This window comes from Gossypium hirsutum, chromosome A01 (genome assembly GCF_007990345.1).
Source record: "Gossypium hirsutum isolate 1008001.06 chromosome A01, Gossypium_hirsutum_v2.1, whole genome shotgun sequence".
NCBI lineage: Eukaryota > Viridiplantae > Streptophyta > Magnoliopsida > Malvales > Malvaceae > Gossypium > Gossypium hirsutum.
Genome location: NC_053424.1, coordinates 9,506,120 through 9,520,223, shown reverse-complemented (window position 1 = coordinate 9,520,223; position 14,104 = coordinate 9,506,120). Strand labels below are relative to the sequence as shown.

At 35.4% G+C, this 14,104-nt stretch overlaps 2 non-coding genes across 2 annotated transcripts; both read right to left on the bottom strand.

Moving 5' to 3' along the window:
- Nucleotides 1-4,501: 4,501 nt before the first annotated feature.
- Nucleotides 4,502-4,608, bottom strand: LOC121207846 (small nucleolar RNA R71). Its single transcript, XR_005902961.1, has one exon. It is a non-coding gene; the product is annotated as a small nucleolar RNA R71 (small nucleolar RNA).
- Nucleotides 4,609-13,997: 9,389 nt separating this feature from the next.
- LOC121206679 (small nucleolar RNA R71) lies at nucleotides 13,998-14,104 on the bottom strand. The gene has a single exon (XR_005901794.1). It is a non-coding gene; the product is annotated as a small nucleolar RNA R71 (small nucleolar RNA).

Sequence of the window (14,104 nt, the reverse complement as noted above, 5' to 3'; positions counted from 1 at the left end):
TATAATATAAGTTTAGCAAAATATAAAATAAGTAATTAATAATGAAATATACATGTTATACAAATTATAATATTATAATATCCTCAAAATATGTAATAATAGAATATGAATAAAGTAATTATTAATATATAATTAAAGATGAGTATGTAATACAAGTTAGAACCTTTAATGATTATAATATACGGATAAAAAATATATAATAGTATAAAAAAAATAACATAATAATCTAGAATAATATATAATATGTATATAAAAATAATGTATAGTATATATATTAATATATAATATAAGCACAAATATAATAACCATATATAAATAATAATGTGAAATAATAATATAAAATAATATATTTAAAATGTAAGATAATATAAAGATAAAGATATTTAAACATTAAATGATAAAAAATATAGTATAGATATATATAGGAGAATAATATATGATAAAAATATAAGTAGTATTTTTAATAATAATATATGTATAGTTTTTTTAATAAATAAATTATATAAAATAAAATAACATAATTTAAAAATAGTAAAGCAAAGGTTAAAATTGAATTTAAATAGAATTATAAGGCAAATTTGCAAAATAGTATAAGTTTTGGGCTTAATTTGCGAGAATTAAGACGACAAAGGACTCACTGGGCAATTTGCCCTAATCCTAAACGACGCCGTTTCCAGAATGTAATAACTGTTGGGACTAAATTGAAACTAAAACAAAATAATAGGGCCAAATCATAGATAAAATAAAACGTAATTATAAACTAAAAAAGAATGGAAGGACCGATTGGGTAATTAACCCAATCCTAAAAATGCGCGGATCCTCCCTGAGTAATCGGGTCAACGCGCGGATCCTGAAGTCTTTGAACGACGTCGTTTTTAGGCTTATTAACTTAAGCCCAAAATGGTGCCGTTCTATTAAGGCTATATAAGCCAATTTTTAGCTTTTGAATCATTTTTAACCTGAGTAAAAAAAAAAACTAAAATTCTCTCTAAAGTGAGAGGGGGGAGAGAGAGCCTAGCTCCGGTCTCTGTCAAGCCGAGCCTCAATCGTCTGCCTCACGCGCTCACGCGCCGTCATCGGCTCCTCCCCGTACGGTGGTCGGAAGTCCAAAATCCGATTTTCAACGCAAATAAAAGGTTCGTCTTTTTGTTTTTCTACCACATTAGCATATATTAAAAAAAAAAGAACAAATGATCACCTCGATATTCTTTCTTGGGACTGTTGATTTTTAGTGTAAAATTTGTAATCTGCCTTTTTTGTATTGAACCTCTGTATTTTTATTGCTTCTCTGTGTGTATTTTTCAGAACGTAACTTTTACAAGTGAAAGGAAAGGCTTTATAGCCTTGGTCCCTTACATATTCTGGGAAAGAAATCTAAGATTTCTTTCCATTTTATGTCTTCTGTATCTTTGACTGATATATTGTGATTTTCTTGCCATTTCTGCTTTGCTTTTTTCGCGTATCTGCTGTTTGTTTCTTTTTCTTGCAGGTATCATCGAGGAATCCGACAGTGACCGTGCTGGTGTGGATTCACGCGCTGATTACGGAGGCAGAGTCACGGCGTTGATGGAGGGCAGCTGAAACAACGGGAGTTGAAAAGGCGCAACCCTTAGGCTGATTGCGGTGCGAACCCTAGCTAGGGTTTCTCTGCTGCTGAAAATAAGTTGGGCTAATTGGGCCAATTAAATATTGGGCTAGTTTAGTATATCTGGGGTAGGGTATAGCTGGGTATGGTTGTTTGGGTCAAAGGTGTAAACGGGCTTAGCTGAATTGTTTCGATTTTGGGCCTACGATTTGGGCTTTGTAACCTGGACTGTTTAAATAAACAAACATTTATTTATTTATTTTTTGTGTTTCTGTTTTGGTTTTAAGGCCCGGTCAAATTTGGGCTATTACACTAGTTAGGTAATTTTCCAATTCAATCTCGATTCTAACCTTTCCTTACAGCTTGTGACAACACCCCCTAACCAAAGCCACATTACAACCTTTTAAAGACCTTTTGATTAATGGATCATCTCAATATATAGTGGTGGAGATTTGATTTTCATACAAGCCTATGGTAATAACTTTTCATATTGACTAATACGTGCTTAATTTTTTTTTGTCCTTAAACACCTCGAGTGATTTGAGCGAATCCTTAATGAGGATGTTAAACTTTTTGATATTTTGAATCAAAGGTAATCACTTAGATGAAGGGGAAACACCTATATTTTTGTGATAAAATGCTCAACTTGGAATGTTTGAAACTTTGATCTTCTTTCAGTTGAATTTTCAATGTATGATTTACTATGGATTATTTTGAGATATTACTGATAGAAATTATAAGTTGAGAAGAATTTATTTTGATTATGAGTTGAGGATTTTGCTTGAGGACAAGCAAATGCTTAAGTGTGGGGGTATTTGATAAACCATAAATTATACATATTTCTATCCCATGTTTAGCACATTTTATGGATGATTTTTCCTTAGATTTGGTGAATTCGATGCTCCCAATGCCTTAATTTCATGTTTTATACTTAGGTAAGCATAGGAGAGTGAAAGGAATGAGAAACAGACCAAAAACGGAGAAAATTGGCCAACGTACGAAATCAACATGGCCTGGACTTCCTCACACGACTACACTGCCATGTCAATTTGGTAGAATTGAAGCACGAATCACACGGGTAGACCACACGATCGTGCCTATTTAATAGGCTTAACCACGGCCTGAAGTAATCGCATACGATCGTGTCACACGGACATGTCCCTGTCCAGCCCAAGTAGAGTCTTATTCGGAAAAGGCCACTTTTGAGGGATCTTAGGCATTCCAAAGCCTATAAATACACCTTAGAAGAGGAGAAGAGGGGGGACGCACAGGAGGAAGCAAGGAATTGCTCAAGGAAAGCCGATCGATCTATCTCAGAAGCCGGATTCACCATCAAGACTGAAGATCTCCCTTCAAATTTCCTCAGGAGTTTTGGGTTTTCTTGTATTTTGTTATTTTTATTCTTTTGAGATGTTTTCTTTCATTAGTATGAACTAAAACCCCTAAATACCTAGGGGAATGAAACCTAAGACGGATCTTGTTATTATTATCTGAATTGTATGATAAATATTTGACTTGTTCTTAATTATGTGTTCTTAATTCTTGTTTTGATATTCCAGGATATTGATTCAAGTTAAGCTCTTATTCTGAGGAGGAATAGACCCTGTCTCAGAGGAAATTTTTCATAATTAAGCGAAGTTGATTGCACTCCTAGAGATAGGGTGACAAGATTTTGTCGAATTAGGGTGAAACCTAATAAGGGGATCCATAGATCGAGTTAATGCAACTCTAGGGTGTTAATTAGAAAGAGATTTCAACTATTCAATCTAGGGTTATACATTGTTAGTCTCGAGAGAGATAATAATATAACTTAAGGATCTCTACGGAACAAGTTGAATGAATAGATCGCTCTATTCTGAGTCAAATAACAAGTTAAGTCTAGGAGGATTTTTCCTTAGGTATTGTCTTAATCAATCGAGTTTTCCAAAAAGTATTTTCCCCAAATTTCTTTTCTATGATTTCTTAGTTTAATTAGTTAGATAAACAAAACCCTTTTATTTTTTTAAGCTAGAGAAATAAAAGAAAGTTGATACTAGTACTTTTAGTTCCTTTAGGTTCAATAATCCGGTCTTGCTAAAGTTATACTACTGTTCGATAGGTAGACTTGCCTTCATCGTGATAATAGTTAGTTGGAAGAACGATTCATTATAAATATTCAAAACCTGTCACAAATATCACGTATCAAGTTTTTGGTGCCATTGCCAGGGAACTATGATATTAGGAACACTTGATTTTTATTACTTTAGCCATTTACTTTTACTGCAATTTAAATTTTATTCCAATTTTTATTACTAATTCTTCTTTTTCCCTTTTTCTGGCAGGTTCTTATAGTTTATGACTAGAAGAAACCTGTCAGGACCATTACTTTTTAACAGTAAGATCGATCTCGCAGTTCGCAGAAACCAAAGAGAAATAAGGCGAAGCTTTAGATACACAGCAGACAAGCAAGAAGATGATATTCAAACTACAATCGAGGAGATGGCTAAAAATCAGGAAAACCTGATACCGCTTTCCATCACTGTTAATACAGTAAATCAGAATCCTGCTTCACGCACTATGTATGATTATGCTAAACCTACTTTAACAGGAACTGAATCGAGTATAGTTAGACCTGCTATTGCCGCAAATAATTTTGAACTGAAACCTAGCACAATTCAAATGATACAACAGTTTGTTCAGTTTGATGGTTTGCAGGATGAGGATCCAAATGCTCATTTGGTGAATTTCCTGGAATTCTGCGATACATTTAAAGTCAATGGCGTTTCTGATGATACCATACGTCTTCGGTTGTTTCCCTTTTCGTTGATGAACAAAGCTAAATAGTGGTTGAACTCATTACCACAAGGATCAATTACTACCTGGGAACAAATGACTGAAAAGTTTCTATTAAAATACTTTTTGCCAGCTAAAACGGCTAAATTACGTAATGATATCTCTTCTTTTGTGCAGATGGATTTAGAGACACTTTACGATGCATGAGAGAGATACAAGGATCTCTTGAGACGATGCCCTCACCATGGGTTAGCACTCTGGCTACAGGTTCAAACATTTCATAATGGCCTGAATCCCTCGACTAAACAAATGGTTGACGCACCCGCTGGTGCAACTATCAATAACAAGACACCTGAAGAGGCTTACTGATAAACTGTAATTTATACATATTTTTACCCCATGTTTAACGCAGTTTTTGGATGATTTCCCATTAGAATTGGTGAATTTGATACTTCTAATGCTTTAATTTCATGTTTTATACTTAGGAGAGCAAAGGAGAGCGAAGAACGAGAAATAGGCCAAAAACGAAGAAAATGGGCCAAAGTACGAAATCAAAACGGCCTGGACCTCCTCACACGGGCAGACCACACGGCCGTGTCAATTTGGAAGGCTCGAGCACGGCCTGAAGTAATCGCACACGGGCGTGTCCCTGCCGAGCCCAAGTTGAGTCCAATTCGGAAAAGGCTAAGTTTGAAGGCTCTTAGGCATTCCAAAGCCTATAAATACACCCTAGAGGAGGAAGAAAGAGGACACACAGAATACGGAGTAAGAAATTACTCCAAGGAAGCCAATTGATCCATCTCAGAAGCCGGATTCATCATCAAGACTGAAGATCTCTCCTCAATTTCCCCTTCAGGAGTTTTGGGTTTTCTTTATTTTTTGTATTCTTTATTATTCTGAGATGGTTTCTTATTTAGTTATGAACTAAATCCCCTAAATACCTAAGTGGAATAAAACCTAAGACGAATCTTGTTATTATTTTCTGAATTGTATAATAAATATTTAACTTGTTCTTAATTATGTGTTCTTAATTCTTGTTTTGATATCCCAGGATACTGATTCAAGATAAGCTCTTATTCAGAGGAGGAATAGACCCTGTCTAAGAGTACATTTGTCATAATTAACCGGAGTTGATTGCGCGCCTAGACATAGGGTGACAAGATTTTGCCGGATTAGGGTGAAACCTATTAAGGGGATCCATAGATCGAGTTAATATAGCCCTAGGGTGTTAATTAGAGAAAGGTCTATTCTCTATGAATTCTTAGTTTAGATAATTAGTTAGTTAAAACAAAACCCCTTTTATTTTTAGGCTAGATAATAAAAAGATGGTTATTACTAGTACTTTTAGTTCCTTTGGGTTCAACAATCCTGTCTTGCTAAAACTATACTACTGTTCGATAGGTACACTTGCCTACATCGCGATAACAGTTAGTTTCAAGAACGATTAATTATAAATATTTAAAACCTATCACGAAATCACGCGATCAGTTACGAATTTATAGAAGAAATGTCACTGAATAATTATCAGTGGCAAGTCATGAGGATAAAGCCAACAAAAGCAGCTGACGTTTTTAATGTCGATTCAGTCACCATGCTTTCCAATCAGGTAGAACTATTAAATAAAAAAATTGATGGCTTTCTTGGCTCTTCATAGGTTCACCTAGTAATGCAATGCGAAGCAAGCAAAGGATCAAGCAATTCAGAATACCCACCATATAGCCACAACATGGAGAACGAGCAGTTAAATTACATGAGTAATAATCCTTGATCTCAAAACAATCCATATAGTAACACTTACAATGCAGGTTGGAAAAACCACCCAAATTTCTCATGGAGAGGCCAAGAAAATCAGAGACCACCTCTAGGCTTCCAACAACCATCCCACCAACAAGAGAAGAACCCAAACCCTGAAGAGATGCTCACAAAGTTTATATCAGCGTCAGAAACTCATTTTTAGAATATCAAGATAGAACTTAAAAATCAATAAGCATCGATCCAAAGGCTCGAAACTCAGATTGGACAGCTTGCCAAATTGATTTCTAAACAACCACAAGGTAGCTTCCCAAGCAACACATAATCTAACCTAAAGGAGCAACTCAACGCGATTACTAGTCAAGATGAGGAAAGGTTAGTCACACCTGAACTAGAACCAAGGCAAGAAACTGAGATAAGCAAAGGTAAAGGTGAGGTAGACCACAATGAGCAGAAACCGATAAGTATAGAATACAAACCTCGTGTGCCATACCCTAATGCGACAAGGAAAGACCGCTCAGATGAAAATTTTGGTAAATTCCTTAAACTTTTAAAGAAATTACATATAAACTTACCGTTTATTGAAGCTCATTCGCAGATGCCAAACCCAGTCAAATTTTTAAAGGAGCTTCTAGCAAAAAAGTGAAAGATAGATGAAGTGTCTCATGTAGAGCTAAACGCAGTTTGCTCATCCATTCTACAGAATAAGCTACCAACAAATTGAAAGATCCAGGAAGTTTTACAATTTCTTGTTTAATTGGTAGCTTAGATGTTAATAATGCATTGGCTGATTTAGGGGCTAGTATCAATGTCATGCCTTACAAAATGTTTAAGCAACTAGGTCTTGGGAAACCCAAACAAACTAGGATGAGTATCCAATTAGCCGATAAAACTATCAGATTTTCTGGGGGTATTATTGAAGATGTACTCGTTAAAATTGACAAATTTATATTCCCAGTTGATTTCGTTGATTTAGACATAGAGGAGGATAGTAATGTTCCTTTAATTTTAGGAAGGCCCTTTTTAGCAACTGCTCGAACAATTATTGATGTTGGTATAGGTGAACTCACACTTCATGTGGGAGATGAAACAATCACCCTTCAAACTCGTAATTCGAGTAACGTATCGAAAATTGAAGGTGGTTGTATAAATCAAACTATTAAGACTGATCATGTGGTGCAACCTACTTTGCAGGAAACAGGTTCGAAGAACATAAATGAGCCTTGTTCAAGCAACATCAAAAATCCTATATATGAAGAACAAAGGCTACAGATTGAGGAGCTAGATGTATGGCGGACACATAAACCGAGAACACACCATAAACCAAAACCAACCCAGGACGAGCTCAATACTCTACCAAATCAACTTAAGATTGGAGACAAAGTACTACTAGATGCAGCAGATCCTCGCGTTGCTACTTCTAAGCCAAATGGAGAAATTCCTCTCACAGTACTCAGTATTTTCCCATATGGTATAGACGAGGTAATGCATCCCAAATTTGACACTTTTAAGGTAAACAGTACTCGTCTTAAACCTTATATTGATAAAATTGTTAGCAGGAATGAGGAGTGCAAACTCCTCGCACCACCTTGACCATGCAGAAGAGAGGTAAGTCCAGCTTGGACTATAAACAAACGCTTCTCGGGAGGCAACCCGAGCGCTAACAGTATTAATTTATTTAAATTTTAGTTTTTAAAATCTACCATACTAACCAAAATATTGAACACAGGCTTTCCAAAACCACACGGCCAGGCACATAGGCGTGCCTTATGCCGAGCCTACACCACGGGTAATGACACGGCTTTGCGATACAGCCATGTGCAAACAGGGCAAAAAGCTTTTTCCCAACACAGGGCTGTGATAAGTTGCCATGACCGTGGGCGAAACTGTCAAAACAACACGGGCGTACGACATGCCCGTGCCCCACACCCGTGGTCGACACTGTCAAAATAACACTGGCGTGCGCATGGGTACATGAGCGTAGGAGAAGCGAACCACAACACACACAGTCGTACAACACAATCATGTAGCCACACGGCCTAGACACACGGGCGTGTCCTCAGGCCGTGTGACGATCTCTCAATTCTCGACAAACACGGGCTGGACACATACCACACTGGAGTGGGACACGGCCGTGCTACTTTTAAAATTAGATTATCTCTTTTATTTTATTTTCTTTTACCTTTTTTTTACTCTAATTTATTTGAAGTCTCATTTGTTTTTAAACACGGCGTATATTTATGATTACTATCATATTATTCCCTCAATTCTCCTTTTATCCTTCAGAATCATGCTTGCCCTCTAGCTTTATTTCCAATACTCGCTTTTGCTAATTCAGGAATTTCATCCATTTTTATCCCAAGAAGTTTCACTTCTCTACCTATCTTATGAACTTATATTTGTCAATATATCTATCATTGTACATTGAGGACAATGTACATCTTAAGTGTGGGGGGTTACTTACATCTATATAAGAAAAATCCCTGAATTTTGTTAAAATCCCTGAATTTTGTTTTATTTTCATACGATCTTCTCATATCATTATTAGAATAAATTATGATTAGTCTATAATGTTTATTGATATATCTTCAATTAAAACATAGGCATTTATGCATTGATTGTTTAAACTTTAAGACATTAGGGAATCAAGCATGATAAGTTGATTTTTGAAGAATTAAAAACTTTTAGGTTGTTTCCCCAAGTTTAGGTATTAGTTTGAGTTGGAATTCACAAGTTTAAACATCAAAAAGCCATAATTTTTGTGAGATCTTGAGCCTTCAGAACATCTATTATGTCTTTCATGCTCACTTTCATTATAAGTACGTTAGTATTGAATTGTTATTCTAGAACTTGCTTGATTATGCATGTCAAGACCACACCATTTGATTTGAGATGTCAAAATGATAAAAGCACTTAGGTTTAACCCACTCACTCCATAAAAGCCTACCTTCACTGTTAACCCTTAGTGAACCCCCTTGAGCTTAACAACCCATTCATTGATTTACCCTCAGTATTAACCCATAACTCATTATTGTTGAAAACCCCTAAATTAATTTGATCCCTATTTTTGTCGAGATTTGAGTTGGAATAGTTGCTTAGCTATGTTTTATTCTATTTTGTATTTGACTTGTTCTAAAAAAACATGTATACATATTAGTAGTAATGATCTTGTGAGCTAAAGTAGTTAAATTCCATATTCTGAGAAAAAGCTCTGTTCTACGCAAGTGATGATTAAATATTGTTTTTCTAGTTAGGTAATTTTCCAATTCAATCTCGATTCTAACCTTTCCTTATAGCTTGTGACAACACCCCCTAACCAAAGTCACATTACAACCCTTTAAAGACCTTTTGATTAATGTATCATCTCAATATATAGTGGTGGAGATTTGATTTTCATGCAAGCCTATGGTAATAACTTTTCATATCAATTAATGAGTGCTTAATTTTTTTTTGTCCTTAAACACCTCGAGTGATTTAAACGAATCCTTAGTAAGGATGTTAAACTTTGTGATATTTTGAATCAAAAGTAATAACTTAGATGAAGGGGAAACACCTATATTTTCGTGACAAAATGCTCAACTTGGAATGTTTGAAACTTTGATGTTCTTTCAGTTGAATTTTCAATGTATGATTAGCTATGGATTATTTTGAGATATTATCGATAGAAATTATAAGTTGGGAAGAATTTATTTTGATTATGAGTTGAGGATTTTGCTTGAGGACAAGTAAATGCTTAAGTGTGGGGGTATTTGATAAACCATAATTTATACATATTTTATCTCATGCTTAGCACATTTTATGGATGTTTTTTCCTTAGATTTGGTGAATTCGATGCTCCTAATGCCTTAATTTCATGTTTTATACTTAGATAAGCATAAAAGAGTGAAAGGAATTAGAAACGGACCAAAAACGGAGAAAATTGGCCAACGTACAAAATCAACACAGCCTGGACTACCTCACACGGGCAGACCACACGGCTGTGTCAATTTGGTAGAATCGAAGCACAAATCACACGGGTAAAGCACATGCCTGTCTCTATTTAACAGGCTTGACCGCGGCCTGAAGTAATCGCACACGGGCGTGTCACACGGACGTGTCCCTGTCGAGCCCAAGCAAAGTCCTATTCAGAAAAGGCCACTTTTGAGGGCTCTTAGGCATTCCAAAGCCTATAAATACACCTTAGAAGAGGAGAAGAGGGGGGACGCACAGGAAGAAGCAAGGAATTGCTCAAGGAAAGCTGATCGATCTATCTCGGAAGCTGGATTCACCATCAAGACTGAAAATCTCCCTTCAAATTCCCTCAGAAGTTTAAGGTTCTCTTGTATTTTGTTATTTTTTTTCTTTTGAGATGTTTTCTTTCATTAGTATGAACTAAAACCCCTAAATACCTAAGGGGAATGAAACCTAAGATGGATCTTGTTATTATTATCTGAATTGTATGATAAATATTTGACTTGTTCTTAATTATGTGTTCTTAATTCTTGTTTTGATATTCCAGGATATTGATTCAAGTTAAGCTCTTATTCAAAGGAGGAATAGACCCTGTCTAAGAGTAAATTTGTCATAATTAAGTGGAGTTGATTGCCCGCCTTGAGATAGGGTGACAAGATTTTGCCGGATTAGGTTGAAACCTAATAAGGGGATCCATAGATTGAATTAATGCAACCCTAGGGCGTTAATTAGGAAGAGATTTCAATTATTCAATCTAGGGTTAGACGTTGTTAGTCTCATGAGAGATAATAATATAACTTAGGGATCTCTACGGAACAAGTTGAATAAATAGATCGTCCAATTCATAGTCAAATAACAAGTGAAGTCTAGGTGGATTTTTCCTTAGGTATTTTTTTAATCTATCGAGTTTTCCAAAAAGTATTTTCCCCAAATTTCTTTTCTGTGATTTCTTAGTTTAATTAGTTAGATAAACAAAACCCTTTAATTTTTTTAGGTAGATAATAAAAAGAAAGTTGATACTAGTACTTTTAGTTCCTTTGGGTTCGATAATCTGGTCTTGCTAAACTTATACTACTGTTCGATAGCTACACTTGCCTTCATCGTGATTATAGTTAGTTTCAAGAGCGATTCATTATAAATATTTAAAACCTGTCACGAATATCACGTATCAATTTCAATTCTGACTCTCTTCAATTAAATTAGTAGCTTTCTCTAATGAAATCCATGATTAAAATGCTCTCACTAACTCTTCGGATTCAACCTTAACTGTGTTAGTGTTTCAAGTAGTTTTCAGAATTTAACAATGCTGCTCAAAAACAAGTTGGTGTTCCCACCATGAAATGGGACAATGAGTTGGAGGCCTATGCATTCAATTACACTAAAAGAAAGACGTACATTTGCGATATATGGCCTGAAGCTGGTGCTAGAAAAAATAGATACTTTAGAAGTTTTGAGGCATATTTTTTATTAGTAAATGTAGAGATTTGAATCATAAAACTATGTTTTTATATTCTACTCCATGAGATCTTTACAACGGTATATCTTATGCTCAAAATGGTTGAGTGATGAATGAGAAATTGATGTCCAAAGTAAGCCACTTGTGAATTAAGTTAAGGAAAATAAAAAAGTTTAGTCCCACATTGGGTAGATAACAAAGTAAAAATATATTTATATATGAGAACCAAATTAATAATTTTTGAATGACTAAAATAATATTCTCCCTCACGTGTAGGGGGGAGCATTTCCACCAGGGTTGGAGCCACACCCGCACAATGTAGACAACGCGAAATGTTTGGGCCTGCAGATATTTTAGCCCAATATGTATTTTTTTCTCAGCAAATATTATACAGAATCTGTTTTAAAAAGACAAATATCTCGTTGATAAACCGTAATTTATACATATTTTTACCCCATATTTAACACATTTTATGGATGATTTTCCATTAGAATTGGTGAATTCGATGCTCCTAATGCTTTAATTTCATGTTTTATACTTAGGAGAGCATAGGAGAGCGAAAGGAACGAGAAACGGGCCAAAAACGGAGAAAATGGGCCAAAGTAAGAAACCAACACGGCCTGGACCTCCTCACACGGGCAAACCACATGACCGTGTCAATTTGGCAGGCTAGAGCACGGCCTGAAGTAATCGCACACGGGCGTGTCCCTGCCGAGCCCAAGTTGAGTCCAATTCAGAAAAGGCTAATTTTGAGGGCTCTTAGGCATTCCAAAGCCTATAAATACACCCTAAAGGAGGAGAAAATGGGACACACAGAATAGGGGGTAAGGAATTACTCCAAGAAAGCCGATTGATCCATCTTAGAAGCCGAATTCATATCAAGACTGAAGATCTCTCCTCAATTTCCCCTTCAGAAGTTTTGGGTTTTCTTTATGTTTTGTATTCTTTATTATTCTGAGATGTTTATTATTCTGAGATGTTTTCTTATTTAGTTATGAACTAAATCCCCTAAATACCTAAGGGGAATGAAACCTAAGACGAATCTTGTTATTATTTTTTGAATTGTATGATAAATATTTAACTTGTTCTAATTATGTGTTCTTAATTCCTGTTTCGATATCCCAGGATACTGATTCAAGATAAGCTCTTATTCAGAGGAGGAATAGACCTTGTCTAAGAGTACATTTGTCATAATTAAGCGGATTTGATTGCACGCCTAGACATAGGGTGACAAGATTTTGCTGGATTAAGGTGAAACCTAATATGGGGATCCATAGATCGAGTTAATGCAACCCTAGGGTGTTAATTAGAGAAATGTCTCAATTATTCAATTTAGGGATTAGACGTTATTAGTCTTGAATAGGGATAATAACATAACTTAGGGATCTCTACGGAACAAGTTAAATGAATAAATCGTCCTATTCGGAGCTAGAATAACAAGTACAGACTAGGTGGATTTTTCCTTCAGTATTGTCTTAATTCAATTGATTTTCCCAAAAGAAACTCCCCAATTCTATTCTCTATAAATTCTTAGTTTAGATAATTAGTTAGTTAAAACAAAACCACTTTATTCTTAGGCTAGATAATAAAAAGACAGTCATTACTAGTATTTTTAGTTCTTTTGGGTTCGACAATCCGGTCTTGCTAAAACTATACTACTGTTCGATAGGTACACTTGCCTACATCGCAATAATAGTTAGATTCAATAACTATTAATTATAAATATTTAAAAGATATCACGAAATCAAGCGATCAAGTTTTTGGCGCTGTTGCCGGGGAACTAAAATATTAGGAACACTCAATTTTTATTACTTTAGCCATTTATTTTTCTTGCAATCTAATTTTATTTTTAATTTTATTTTAATTTACTAATTTTCTTTTTCCTCCTTCTGGTAGGTTTTTATAGTTTATGACTAGAAGAAACCTGTCAAGACCACTACTTTTTGACGAAGAAATTGATCGCACAGTTCGCAGAAACCAAAGAGAAATCCGACGAAGCCTAAGATACACATAGTACGAGCAAGAAGACGATACTCAACCCCCAACCGAAGAGATGGCTGAAAACCAAGACAATCAGTTACCTCCTGTAATTACGGCTAATCAAAATCCTGCTCCATGCACTATATATGATCATGGTAAACCTTCTTTAACAGGAACTGAATCAAGCATAGTAAGACCTGCTGTAGCTGCAAATACTTTTGAACTGAAACTTAACACAATTCAAATGATACAATAGTTTGTTCAGTTTGATGGTTTACAGGATGAAGATCCCAACGCACACTTAGCAAACTTTTGGAACTATGCGATACATTTAAAATTAATGGTGTTTCTGACGATGCCATTCATCTTCGATTATTCTCTTTTTCATTGAGAAACAAAGCTAAGCAGCGGTTGAACTCGTCACCACGAGGTTCAATTACTACTTGGGAACAAATAACCGAAAAATTTTTACTAAAATATTTTTCACCGGCTAAAACGGCTAAATTATGTAATGATATCTCTTCTTTTGTGCAGATGGATTTAGAAACACTCTACGATGCATGGGAGAGATACAATGACCTTTTGAGAAGGTGCACTCACCATGGGTT